The 14,150-nt window shown below is 44.8% G+C and overlaps 1 protein-coding gene across 1 annotated transcript in view; it reads left to right on the top strand.

The window, feature by feature from the left end:
• The window catches only part of gucy1b1 (guanylate cyclase 1 soluble subunit beta 1), a 167,670-nt gene that overhangs the window by 124,267 nt on the left and 29,253 nt on the right, over positions 1–14,150 (top strand). The window lies entirely within an intron of this gene.

Below are 14,150 nucleotides of genomic sequence, written 5' to 3'. Positions count from 1 at the left end.
GACCCTCCTTCAGAGAGGGATGAAGAGTTGGCTGGTATCTCTGTTTCTGTTTCAACAGTGTTCAGGAGCCACAGAGGAAGCTCATTAAAAAGTGACCTTGCTTTTTTTGCAGAAGATTCTTGGCTAGTACAATGCCCTTTGGAGAGCCAGTACAGAGCCAATAGGCTGAGCAATATAATAAAATGTGAGGCTGGATGAACACAGCAGGCCAAGCAGCATCTCAGGAGCACAAAAGCTGACGTTTCGGGCCTAGACCCTTCATCAGAGAGGGGGATGGGGGGGAGGGAACTGGAATAAATAGGGAGAGAGGGGGAGGCGGACCGAAGATGGAGAGTAAAGAAGATAGGTGGAGAGGGTGTAGGTGGGGAGGTAGGGAGGGGATAGGTCAGTCCAGGGAAGACGGACAGGTCAAGGAGGTGGGATGAGGTTAGTAGGTAGCTGGGGGTGCGGCTTGGGGTGGGAGGAAGAACCGGTTAGGGAGGCAGAGACAGGTTGGACTGGTTTTGGGATGCAGTGGGTGGGGGGGGAAGAGCTGGGCTGGTTGTGTGGTGCAGTGGGGGGAGGGGATGAACTGGGCTGGTTTGGGGATGCAGTCACCACAACCAGCCCAGCTCTTCCCCCCCACCCACTGCATCCCAAAACCAGTCCAACCTGTCTCTGCCTCCCTAACCGGTTCTTCCTCTCACCCATCCCTTCCTCCCACCCCAAGCCGCACCCCCAGCTACCTACTAACCTCATCCCACCTCCTTGACCTGTCCGTCTTCCCTGGACTGACCTATCCCCTCCCTACCTCCCCACCTACACCCTCTCCACCTATCTTCTTTACTCTCCATCTTCGGTCCGCCTCCCCCTCTCTCCCTATTTATTCCAGTTCCCTCCCCCCATCCCCCTCTCTGATGAAGGGTCTAGGCCCGAAACGTCAGCTTTTGTGCTCCTGAGATGCTGCTTGGCCTGCTGTGTTCATCCAGCCTCACATTTTATTATCTTGGAATCTCCAGCATCTGCAGTTCCCATTATCTCTAATAGGCTGAGCAGTTGTTTTCCCACACTGTAAAAACTCTGATTCTACTTACATAGGGTTAGTCAAGTAAGTGTATAATTTTACATAGGAAAAAAATGCTTAAAAATAAAGTGAGGGGTGTAAGGCAATTCATGATAGAGTTTGCATCTGTGATCAGTTTCTCCTGTGCTATGTTGCAAATCATGGAAATCATAGAAACTGGAATTTCTAAGGGGTAAGGGCCAAATGCTGGCAAATGAGACTAATTGAGATTGGGGTGCCTGGTCAGCCTAGACAAATTGGACCAGAGAGTTTGTGTGTTTTGACTCGGGAAACAGTGCATCTCCAACAAACATTGCATGTTTGTCCTGCAATGCGTTGGATGCACTTTTTTTTACTTTGTGCTGGCTACTAACAATCAACAACGATTAACTTCATATTCAAAGGGCAGAACCTTTTTATAGGTGTCTAGGCTGTGTGGACCTGGCAGGACTTGGGTAAGACGTCTGGCGAGGCTGATCTTGACATGGAGAGCATCTTGCTGCTACTTGATGCCAGTCGAAACTAAAACCCATTTTCCTCTGTCTGTATCCCTCTTCCCTTTCTATGTGTATATCTGTCAAGATGGACGTTTTTAAGTGTTGCTATTGCATCTGGCTCCTCCACTACCTCCAGCAGTGCATTCCAGGCACTCAACACAGTTTTTCTTTTTTAAAGTTTGTTTTTTTTATATAAAGTTATCCACTTATCTCAAAGTGAGAGGAGGAAAGTTTTTAAGGGAGATATGCGTGGAAAGTTCTTTACACAGAGGGTGGTGGGCGCCTGGAACGCGTTGTCAGCGGAGGTGGTAGACGCAGACACGTTAGTGTCTTTTAACATATATTTGGACAGGTACGTGGATGGGCAGGGAGCAAATGGACACCGACCATTAGAAAATAGATGACAGGTTAGACAGAGGATCTTGATCGGCGCAGGCTTGGAGGGCCGAAGGGCCTGTTCCTGTGCTGTAGGTTTCTTTGTTCTATGCCCCCTTGTAATCTTTTATTGTTAATATGTTTGGGAAAACTTTTATTATTGTTTTTAGCACAGTCTGCCACCCTTTCCTCTTGCTTCTTGTTAGCCTTCCTTATTTCAGCCTGAGCCTTTCCCCTACATTGGAGATGCTCTTCCTGATTTCTATTGCTGCCATTGTTCTGGTATATATCACACGCTTCCTATTTATTCCTTATTTTCTCATCTATATCCTTAGCCATTCAGGATATTCTAGCTTTGTGTACCTAGCTTGCACTCTATTCCTTGCTTTTAAAAGTCTCCCATTTTTTTTCATCTGCTGTTTTATCCACTAAAATCCATTTCCAAACAGCTTGTTTCTGTCCAACTTTTAGACCCCTAAAGTCTGCCCTTTTTCAGTCTGGTGCCTTTAATCCTTTTATCCTTTTTATAGTGATTTTTATCCCTATTCAACTTAATCAGCATAATAAAATTAGTATTACTTCCCAAATGTTCCCCCATACAGTTGTTCTCTATTTTGGCCTGTCTCATTTCCTCGGACTAGATCCAGCAACGCTTCTTTCCTGGTAAGACTGGAAACATACAATTCCTGAAAGTTCACTTCACCTGCACTGTTATGAATTCCTCTTCTGTGCCTCACCATCCACCTTTTTTGCCCAAACTACCTTAGTGTTTGAACTCTCCCCTGCCTGTCCTGAACTTTTCATTATCTGCCTATAAATACTTGCACTACTTTGCCATTATTTGGCGGTTTATAATAAATACTCCAAGAAAGTCAACACACTTTTCCTGTTTAACTCCAACCATAAAGATTCTAATTGACAAACTCCTTTGCGTTCAAGGGCTATGATACTACCTTTTAGCCAAGAGTGCTACACCTCTTCTATGTTTACCCACCATCTTTACACTAAATACTTTATCCCAGGGATGTTAAACCCTGTTCTGGCTTTATTCCTACAGTATTCGATAAGAACTGGAGAAATTAGGGGACAGATATGAGGGTAAATCCTTATCTGACATGTAGTCTTTTGAAGGCTAGTTGAACAGAGTTCAGAATCAGCATGCTCCTGTGTGGAGGAAAGCAAAGGTTAGCAAGATTCTGGAACCCTGGATGATGAGATATTGAAACTTTAACCAAAAGAAAAAAGGAAGCACGTGTAAGAGTTTGCAAACTGAAATCGGAACCCTTGAGGAACATAAAGGAAATAAGAATGAACTTAAGACCAAAAGGTATAGGAGCAGAATTAGGCCATTCGACCCACTGAGTCCAGTTTGCTGTTCAGCCATGACTGATAAGTTTCTCAACCCTATTCTCCTGCTGCTTTCCTGTAACCTTTTTGATCCCCTTTAGTAACCAAAACCTTATCTACATCTTCAATGATTCAAAGACCGCCTCCATAGCCCTCTGTGTCAGTGGGTTCCACAGATTGACCCAGCTCCTGAGGCAGAGGAAATTCCACCTCATCTCAGTTCTACGTGATCATCTCTTCACTCTGAGGCTGTACCCTGAGTCTGAGTCTCTCCTACTAGTGGAAACCATCTTCTCCATGTCCGCTCTACCCAGATCTCTCACTACTCTGTAGGTTTCAATCAAATGCCCCCCGGTCACTCTAAACTCCAATGAGAACAGACCCAGGGACCTCAACTACTTCTCCAGGACTGAGGGCGGCTAAAAGGGGCCATGAAATGAGCTTGTCCTTGATGAAAGTACTGAGAGATTCTCCTTGTGTGTTTATTATAAGCAAGAGGGTAGCTAAGAAAAGTGTAGGTCAACTTAAGGATAAAAGGGGTAATTTATTCATAGAGCCAGAGGAGTGGGTGAAGCCCTCAAATACTCTGTATCTGTATTCCCCAAGAAGAAAGTGGATGATGGCATGTTTAGGGAGGTGTATATTGATATTCTAGAGCATGTAGATATTAAAGGTAAAGAGCTGTTGGGTCTCTTTTGGGGGTAGGCAGTGGAAACTCAAAGTAGATGTCACCCCAGGGCCTGATGGGATCTATTACGGTAAGTGGAGGTACTGAAGGAAGCAAGGGAGGAAATTTCTAGGACATTGGCAGAGATCTGCCTTCTTTAGGCACAGACAAAGTACAAGAAGGCTGGAAAATTGCTAATGTGTTTCCTTTGAGAGGCAACAGGGATGACCCTAGAAACAATATAAAATCATAAAATCCCCATAGTATGGAAGCAGGCCATTTGGCCCATCGCGTCTATACCAGGTCTCCAAAGAGCATCCCATTCAGACCTACCCTGTCTCTGCTACCTAGTATTTCCAATGACTAATCCACGAGGCTGCACATCCCTGAAGACTACGGGTAATTTAGTATGGCCAATTCACATGGCCTATGCATCTTTTGGACTGTGGCAGGAAACCAGAGAAAACTCACATGGATGTGGGGAGAATGTCTTTATCTTTGTGGAGTCTGCACAGTTGCCAGAGGGTAGAATCAAACCTGAGTCCCTGTTGCTGTGCCACAGCATCGCAACTACTGAGTCACCGTGCTGCCTCTGTAGGCTGGTGAACCTTAGGCTATTGGGGAAGATTTTTTAGGGACAGGATTTACTCATCCATTTGGAAAAGGAATGGGCTTGTCGGGGATAGTTAGCATGGCTTTGTGCAATGGAGGTCTACTCTCATTTGGTTGTGTTTTTATGTAGTGGATGTTATCTAAATAGGCTTTGCTTAAACATTTGACCTGGTTGTTCACGGTAGGCTGTCACAGAGCCTGAAGTCATGTGGGAGCCATGGTGAGTTGACAAGTTGAGCACAAAATTGGCTTGGTCATAGTGGGTAGTTGTGCAAGTGGTTCATTCTGACTAAAGCTCTGGTGTTTGTAATATGCATAAATGATTTGGATTGCATTTTTAAAGCATGTTTTCGAAATGTGCGTCAGATTTGGAATCAGACTTGGCAAAGGTTTAATGAGATGCTCTGTAATTATGCCATAATGAGCACGTTATTTCAATGGAGAAACCGAGCTAAGAAATGGAGAGATAGTAGGAACTGCAGATGCTGGAGACTCTGAGATAACGAGGTGTAGAGCTTGATGAACACAGCAGGCCAAGCAGCGTCAGAGGAGCAGGAAGGCTGACGTTTCAGGCCTCTTTTCCGAAGCATTTAGTTTGAAGTTTCACTTGGAGGACAAGTGGCATGGCACTGCGAACACAAAACTACTAATCATTCTCAGGATGGCATCATTCTTGCATCATGTCATCACTGTTACTCTTATCAGTGCTCTTGCTACTGTCTGTTAGTCATATTTAAGTCAGTGGAGGAACAGAGCCAGGAAATTGAGAATCCAAGGATGCAAGATGATTTAGTTGATGCTTGAGGTTGTTTAGTGGTGGGGATGAACAGTAGACAGAAATGGAGTGTGCTTTGATTCCATCAGTGATTAACAGTAACTGCTTAAGATCTCTTTTATTGATATCTATGCTAGACATTACTGGGAATGCCAGAAATCAGAGTTGGCAATCCAGTGCATGCTGAGAAACGGTAACTATTAACGTGATGAAATTGAAGAAATTAGCATGGACAGAGGTGGAGCTTCTTAATGGTCTAGCAGGTTTTAAAATAAATAAAATCTCAGGGCTAGATGACATTTATTCAAAAGTTGAGTGAGGCAAAGGAGAATATAGTAGGGGCATTTGCAGAAATTTTCAGTTCCTGTTTTGCCACAAGGGAGGTGCCAGACAACTGGAGGACATAATCAAATGTGGTGCCATTATTCAAGAAGGGAACAAGGAATGAACTGAAAAAGTACAGGAAAGATGGTGGTGAGGAACTTATTAGAAACTATTCTTGGGGGCAGATTTATTCTGCATTTGGAGATGTAGCGAACAGTCAGCATGGCACTGTGAAGGGTAGGTCATGTTTGACCAACTTGTTTGAATAATTCCTTTCTGGAAGACGTTTCCCAGTGTGTAGATGAGGGCAATACTTTTCATCTAGTCTACGTGGACTTCAGTGAGGCTTTGATAATATCACACATGGGAGACTGAATGCAAAGGTGAGAGCTGAAGGAAATTTAACGACTTAAATCCAGAATTGGCTGAGTGGCAGAAAGTGATGATCGAGGGACGTTTATTGAATGGAATCCTGTGCCCAGTGGGGCCCCACAGGGTCAGTATTGAGGCCCTTACTCTTTGTGATTTATATAAAAGATTTAGACTTGAATGAAGTAGGGTTGATCCAGTAAGTTTGCAGATGATACAAAATTTGTGGTATGCTGAAAGGTGAGGAGGATAGTGTTAGATTATAGGAAGATACAGATGAGCTGATCTGTGGAAAATGAAATTCAGTCAGACAAATGTGAGGCGATGCACTTGAACGATAGATAAGATAAGGTAATACATGAATGGTAGCACCTTGGAACCTGCTGAGGATCAGAGGGACCTTATTTGACGTGCACTACGTTGTCATATGTTAACAGGACAAGTGGATAAATGATTAAGAAGGCATATGGAATAATTGCATTTATTAGCTGAGGCATAGAGTTTAAGATGGAGGATGTTTATTGCTGGAATTACATAAAATGGTGGATCAGTCTTGAGCTAGACTAGAATGTTCTGAAATCCACATCATATGAGGGATGTGAGGGTGCAGGTGAGATTTACTAGGGTGTTGCCTGGACTGGAGTGTTTGAAGTGAGATTGGATAGGCTAGGGTTGTTTTCCTTGTAGCAGAGGACATTGAGAGAGAATTTGATTTTGATATGTACAATGTTATGAGGAGGCCAACATAAAAGTCGCTGTAATCCTACCATACCGTAAAGCTGGTCACTTGACAGCAATAAATATTGGCAGTCTAACTTGAGGATTACCAAGCCTGTGGTGTGGGGAGAGATAGAAAAGGAGAGTCCTTTACGGGTAGTCTCTACTGGTTGCTAACTAACCATCTTGCGGGGCATAGATAGGGTAGACAGCAAAAAACGTTCCCCTTGATGGAAGGAATGATGATGAAGTGTAGATTTTGGCAAAGGTGCAGAAGATTTAAAGATGATGTAAGGAAAACTTTTTCAGCGTGATGGGAATTTGGAATGCATTGCTTTTTTTATTTAAAGGTATAGGTGGAAGCCTTTTTACATTTAATTATTTAGATGTGCACTTTCAGTGTCAAGGTATACAAGACTATGGGCCAAGTGCTGGAAAGTGGGATTGGAATAGTTAGGCAGTTGTTTTTGACTGGCAAGAATGTGATGGTCTGAAGGGCCTTTTTCTGTATAGCAGACCTCTGACTCCTATTTTCTTCGTATCTAACAATGTAGTAACTCACTGAATGTTTACATATAGCTGGCAGTAATAAAGTGGAATAACGTGCCATCTTTCTTGTAATGGGAGTAATTCTGAAATCTATTGTTTAATAGGGAAATTAAAGTTCAAACACTCACTCTGGGTTTGGGGGTTCCTCAGTAGAAACCCTGTTACCCACAGGTATAAGGCTGCATTTTACTAGGAGACCCCTCTGACAAAACTCTTGGAGGATTTTACAGGATAGATGTGGGAAAAGTTTCCTCTTCTGGGCTAGCGTAGGACCAGAGGGTGAGAGCTCAGAATAAGGGGTCACACATTTAAGACAGATGAGGAGGAATGTGTAGGATGTTTTACCACAGGTGGCTTTTGAGGCTGGGTCATAAAATTCTGTGCATCTCAGCCTTTAATAATTTTAAATCACTAAAGGAATTGGGTTATGAGGTAAAGATGGGAAAGTGAAGTTGAGGATTGTCAGATCAGCCATGATCTCATTGGAATGAATTTGATCTGAATTGCTGCCTTCTGTTCCTGTTATTGTATCATGGTCTTGTTTAGTATTGCTTGTCCCTCTTTACCCTCATCTGCTGCCGCACTCACCTAGCCCTGGCGCTGCAGTGTTCCAGCCCTGGTATCTCCAGTGTCTTCTCCATTATAGCCAGCCTAGAGGCTTCTCCAATCCAACAGTAGCCCCTTTTCCCAGTGACATTGGTGAAAGTGAGGAGCTGCCATTCCCATGATTGGCCAAGGTTTTGCAGAAGAAGCACCCTGCATCAGAGGGGCAAAAGCCACAACCTAAGGCACCTAATCACCTAACTGCAAAACTGTAAAATTCAGTCATAGCTTGCTGAGCAGGAAGAAACAGGCTCGTCTGACTTATCAACAGTCGATGGGGCCACTGCCTCCAATGTATAATCCCAAAAACCAGATTTTACCACTTTCTGAAATGTAGATTAAGATTGACTTTATAATTTAGCTTCCATTTTTATATTGGTAAGAACAGGTATGCTTAGAGCAGATTGCACACCTGATTCTGTGGCACCGTTGATCAATGAAATAGGATGGGGGAAACTGACATCTTGGCTCTGCGCCAGAGAATTAGGAAGAAGCAGATATGACACCATATTTCCAAAAAAAAATGCAGTCTCTGCCAGTACATTCGTACCAATCCTCAGACTGAATAAATAGGGAAGGAGTCAGTCTTAAAACACTTTCCAAATCCAAATAAACTTGATATGATCACTATTACAACGTAAAAACAAGGCCAAATCGGATTATAGGTAAGTGTGGAGCTGGAGGAACACAGTGGGGCAGGCAGTATCAGAGGGGCAGGAAAGCTGATGTTTTGAGTTGGGATCCTTTTTTCAGAAATGAGGGAGGGGTGAGGCAGCTCTGAAATAGAGAGAGGGATGGAACTGGTGAAGGTGGGTGGGATGGTGATAGGTGAGTACAGGTAGGCAGTGGTGGAGATTGGGATGGGTGGGCCGGATAGGTGGGAGAGAAGATGGACAGATTGTGTCAGGTCATATAGGTAGGGATTAGTGGGAGGGTTGGTCATGGGATGAGGCCAGGTGTGGGGAATTTTTTTGAAAGTGATAAAGTCCATGTTGAGACTATCGGGTTTTGGGCTCCCAAGGCAGAATGAGATGCTGCTCCTCCGGTTTCCAGATGGCGTCATTTGTGAAACTGGAAGAGGCCCAGGATGAATGTCATCCAGAAAGTGAGTGGGAGGGGTAGTTGAAGTGGTTCGTGACTGGAAGATGATGTTTGTCGTGAACAGAGTGCAGGCGCTCCATAAAGTGGTCTCTGAGCCTCCGCAGTCTCATTAATGTAGAGAAGGCCACATTGCATGCAGTAGACCACTGTGTGGCAGATGTGTAGGTGAACCTCCTGTCGGATGTGAAAGGTTTTTGTTCATTTGTTCCTCTGATAGAGGTGTAGGCGCAGGTGTAGAACTTCCTGCAGCGGCAGGGAAAGGTGCTGGGAGTGGTGGGGCTAGTTGAGAGTGTGGAGTGGATGAGGGAATCGCAGAGGGAGTGCCCCCTATGGAAGGCACGCAGGGGTGGGGAGGGAAATATATATCCTTAGTTGTGGTGTCAGATTGCAGGTGGTGGAAGTGGCAGAGAATGATATTTTGAATCCAGAGGTTAGTGGGGTGATACGAGAGGACAAGGGGGAGTCTGTCTTCGTCTTTTTTTGTTGCAGGGAGGGGATGTGAGGGTAGAGGTGCAGGAAACGCGAGATGCGGTCGAGAGCATCGTTGACCACTGAAGGGGGTGGTGGTGGTGGAGGTTGCAGCTCTTGACATAAGAGGACATCTGGGATGTTCAGGAGTAGAACGCCCCATCTTGTGGGCGTAGGGGAATAGCGAGTAAGGGATCACATTCTTGCATGAAGGTGGGTGAGAGGAAGCGTAGTCGAGGTAGCTGTGGGAGTCGGTGGGCTTCAATAGATATTGGTTTCTAGGTGGTTGCCAGAGATGGAGACAGAGGCCCAGAAGGAGAGAGAGGTAGCAGTGATGGTCCAGGTGAACTTAAGGTTGGGGTGGAAGGTGTTAGTGAAGAGGATGAACTATTTGAGCTCCTTGTGAGAGCATGTGGTGGCATCAATATGGTCATCGATGTAGCAGAGGAAGAGGTTGGGGGAGATAGCCCCTCTTCTGCTGTGACATTGGCACTGTTCTACATATCCTACGAAGAGGCAGGCACGGCTTGGGCCCGTACAGGTTCCCATGGCCGCCTCCTTAGCCAAACAAGTCTTTACCCTTAACTTGTTCAACTCCTCCCACTTCCTGCAGACTAAGTGAATGAGTGTCAGTGGAGGGGGATAGGTTGGGCCTGCAGGAGAGGAAGAAGCGAAGGGCTTTTAGGCCACCTATGTGGGGGATAAAAATGTACCGGGATTGGATGTCCATAATGAAGTTGAGGTGTTGGAGACCAGGGAATTGGAAGCTTTGAAGGAGGTAGAGGGTGTGGGCGGTGTCTCGGACATAGGTGGGGAGTCCCTGGACCAGGGTCGGAAGAAACGGAATCAGGATAAGTGGCGATAAGTTCAGTGGGGTGGGAGCAGCCTGAGACAATGGGTCAGCCGGGGCAATCGGGTTTGTGGATTTTGGGAAGGAGATAGAAACGGGCCTTGCAGGGTTGTGAAATGGAAGTTGGAGGCTGTGGGTAGGAGGTCTCCTGAGGTGATAGGTTATAGTCTGGGAGATGATGTTTTCATGGTCAGGTGTGGGGTCGTGATCAAGTGGGTAGTAGGTGGTGTCACATTTGGCATCTGGTCTCAGTGATGTAAAGGTCAATGTGCCATACCAAAGCTGCGCCCCCTTTTATCTGCAGGTTTGATGGTGAGGTTAGGGTTGGAGTGGAGGGCTGCACGTTCTGTGGGGGAGGAGTGGAGAAGTTGAGGCAAGTGATGATGTTGTGGTGGCAGTTGAAGATGAAATTAAGGGAGAATGGGAGGCATTGGGTGGTTTCCAGGAGGTGGCAGAACGGGTCTGCAGAGGGTGGGTTAGACTTGCGGTTCCAAAAAAAATAGGCGCGGAGGCGGTGGAAAGTTTGACATGCAAGCGTGAACAGTACTCAATAAGGTGTGGGCAGAAGGGGAGGAAGATGAGCCCTTTTATTGAGGGACTGACCGTTCGCCCTCAAGAAGGGGAAGGTATGGGAGGATGATGAAGACCCGATGGTGTTTGGGACTGGGGGTGGCAGTGGGGGGTGGATTTCGGGGAGACGTCGGTGGAAATGATGTTATCCTTGATATTGGTGGCGGGAGTGGCGCTGGCAGGGCTGCCCTTGACTTAGGTGGAAGCGGAGCCATGGCTTGCGATATCAGACGTGACATGTCCAGTTTTTGCAGGCATAACTGTCAACTGTATTCCTAACGCAATAGAATTAATACCCAATGACCCTCAAAGTTGACCTCAATTGTTCCTAACCAGCTGTTTTGAATAATCAGGACCAGACTTTGTAAATAGCTGATACCAGACACCAGGTTTACGACAGAAATAAACGATTCAACAACTTAAGAGTTTTGTTAGAGCAAAGTATTGTACAGGATTGAAACCCAATTGTCTTGAATTCAAGTGCCCGTTGTGACACAGGCTAACAGACGAACAGCCACAGTTATGGGATCAATCAAAAGGGGGAAAAATATATCTGATGTAACTAGCCAGTTTACTTGAACAGATTTCATGATCTGTGACAGCACATAGGACTACATCTGAGGAAAGGTTACCAGACCTGAAATGTTAACTCTGACTTTTATCTTTGCAGATGCTGCCAGATCTGCTGAGCTTCCAGCAATGTCTGTTTGTTTTTTAGGATTATATCTGCTTGGTTTCTGATGACACTGGTGCGTGCACACAGCTTCCAATAGGCTCTGAGGAATATGTATTTAATTCTGAGAACAGAAATTCCATTGTCTGAACTTTTAATTCAGTTGATAGAACAGCAGGGAGTAACCAAACCTTCATACTGTAACTTGGGAAGGCACAATCATTCTGACATGAACACAGTTCAAAATCTAGTTTGCAGTATCTGATCCCAGTTAACATTCAACATCTGTCAGCTACTGGAGCATAGTCTCAGATCCCTACAGTGTGGAAACAGGCACTTTGGCCCAACAAGCCCACACTGACACTCAGCATCCCACCCAGACCCATCCCCTGTAACCCATCTAACCTGCACATCCCTGAACACTATGGGTCAATTTAGCATGGCCAATCCACCCAGCCTGCATGTTTTGGGACTGTGGGAGGAAACTGGAGCACTCAGAGGAAACCCACACAGATACGGGGAGAATGTGCAAACTCCACACAGACAGTCGCCTATAGGTGGAATCAAACCCTAGTCCCTGGTGCTGTGTGGCAGCAGTGCTAACCACTGAGCCACCGTGCCACCCTACCTCTGGCAACTCCCAGAGACGCATCATCTATGTAATGCTTTTTAACGAGAAATACCTAATAGGGGTGGCACGGTGGCTCAGTGGTTAGCACTGCAGCCTCATAATGCCGGGGACCCAGGTTTGATTCCAGCCTCGGGCGACTGTCTGTGTGGAGTTTGCACGTTCTCCCCATGTCTGCATGGGTTTGCTCTGGGTGCACCAGTTTCCCCCCGCAGTCCAGAGATGTGCAGGTTAGGTGGATTGGCCATTCTAAATTGCCCATAGTGTTCAGGGGTGTGTGGGTTTAGGGGGATGGGTCTGGGTGGGATGCTTCAAGGGGTGGTGTGGACTTGTTGGTCTGAGGGCCTGTTTCCACACTGTAGGGAATCTAATCTAATCTAATCTAATCTAACTTCCAGGCCTGACCTTGGATGCAAGTAACTCACCATTGAAAGATCATCTTCAATTCACAGCTTCAAACCAGAAATAATGAAAATCACGAAGAGCTCTAGCACATGTCACCAAACCACAGTGTGGCTAAATATGTAAAATAGGAAAAGTTGAGAGAAAAGATGATATAAGGCAGTCTTAGCAACTATAGACCGATTCAGTTTTACATCAGTCGTGGGTCAAGTTTCCAAAACTATACTGGGAGAAAACATTGACAGGCACCTAGTGGTTTGAATTAATTAAGCAAAGTCCACACAGATTTCTTTTTAATCAACATCGTCTGCTTGTTTAATCTGTTGTAGGTGTAAAAAGATTGATCCCTTTAGCTGATTTTTGCAATTATGCAAAGGTTGCAAATTTTAAACGTTTTGGGCAGAAGATGCAAGGGGAATGTGAGGAAGACTGTTTTGTACAGAGGGCGATTAAAGGAATGGAATTCACTGTGAAAGTGACAGTAGAGACTTAATTCACCCAAAAGGAATTTGGCTGGTCTGTGGGCCAAGTGCTAGAAAGTGAAATTAGAATATCTAAGTGGTTAGTCTTGATTGCAGATGTGATTGGACAAAGGACTTTTTTTGTCTGTGCTGTATATCTCTGATAGCTCCTGGAAGAAGAAATAAACTTCCAGGGCCAAAAGGAAACAATGGGGGAATAGGATTGATTGGATAGAACTAGTATAGACTTGATGGTTCAAATAAGCTCCATCCAAAATGACACACTCACTCCACATTACAATAAAAGATTAAAACTTGAAATGAGTCAGCCGATAAAATGATTAAATCCGAGGAAGAACAATTTTTTTTCCACCTTGGCATTCTGTCTAACTGTACCGTCTGCCTGCTTCTGCCTCTGAAATATCATCCCATCTTTTATCCTTGCTCGAGCCCATTTTACTACTTATGTTCTGTTGTTTTGGCTACCCTTCTGTGTTCCACCCTCTCCAAGTAGAAGCTTATCTAAAACTTTGCTCTCTGTACCTGACTTGGATTAAGTTCCACAAATGCAGCATCCTTATGATCATTGACCTACATTGACCCTCAGTCTGACGACTTAATGTTAGAATTGTCAGCCTCACATTCAAATATTTTCATGATGTTACCACTCCCTAAGACTATAACCTCTTCTAACCCCAAAGATCTTAAAACTATCCATTGATCAGTTTGAGCCTTTTGTACATCCTAGGTTTCCATTATCACTAAGCATTGCTTTCAACTGATTTAGATATTGGGAATTTGTCCCTATTCCTCACTGCTGTTTCACATATCTCTTATTTAAAGTATTCCTTTAAAACCCACCTCTCTGCCTTGTTAATACTTTCTCTGTAAGCAGCTGAGAAGTACCTTGGTGTGTTTCCCTTTGCTTTGTAAATACAAATGAAATCTGGAAACATATAAAAACAGAGTTTTAAAGTCCTCTTGCAATTAATTCATAGGATTGTAAGTTTTAGTTGGCTGAATTTATGGACCTCTACAAAGATGGAAAAGGGAGATGGGATTGACCCCAAAGATATTGGTTTTAAGCAGAGTCAATTTCAGTCGGAGACTGTGGAAGTGA

Source organism: Stegostoma tigrinum, chromosome 1 (genome assembly GCF_030684315.1).
Source record: "Stegostoma tigrinum isolate sSteTig4 chromosome 1, sSteTig4.hap1, whole genome shotgun sequence".
Taxonomy (NCBI): domain Eukaryota; kingdom Metazoa; phylum Chordata; class Chondrichthyes; order Orectolobiformes; family Stegostomatidae; genus Stegostoma; species Stegostoma tigrinum.
This window is presented reverse-complemented; position numbering and strand designations above follow the sequence as displayed.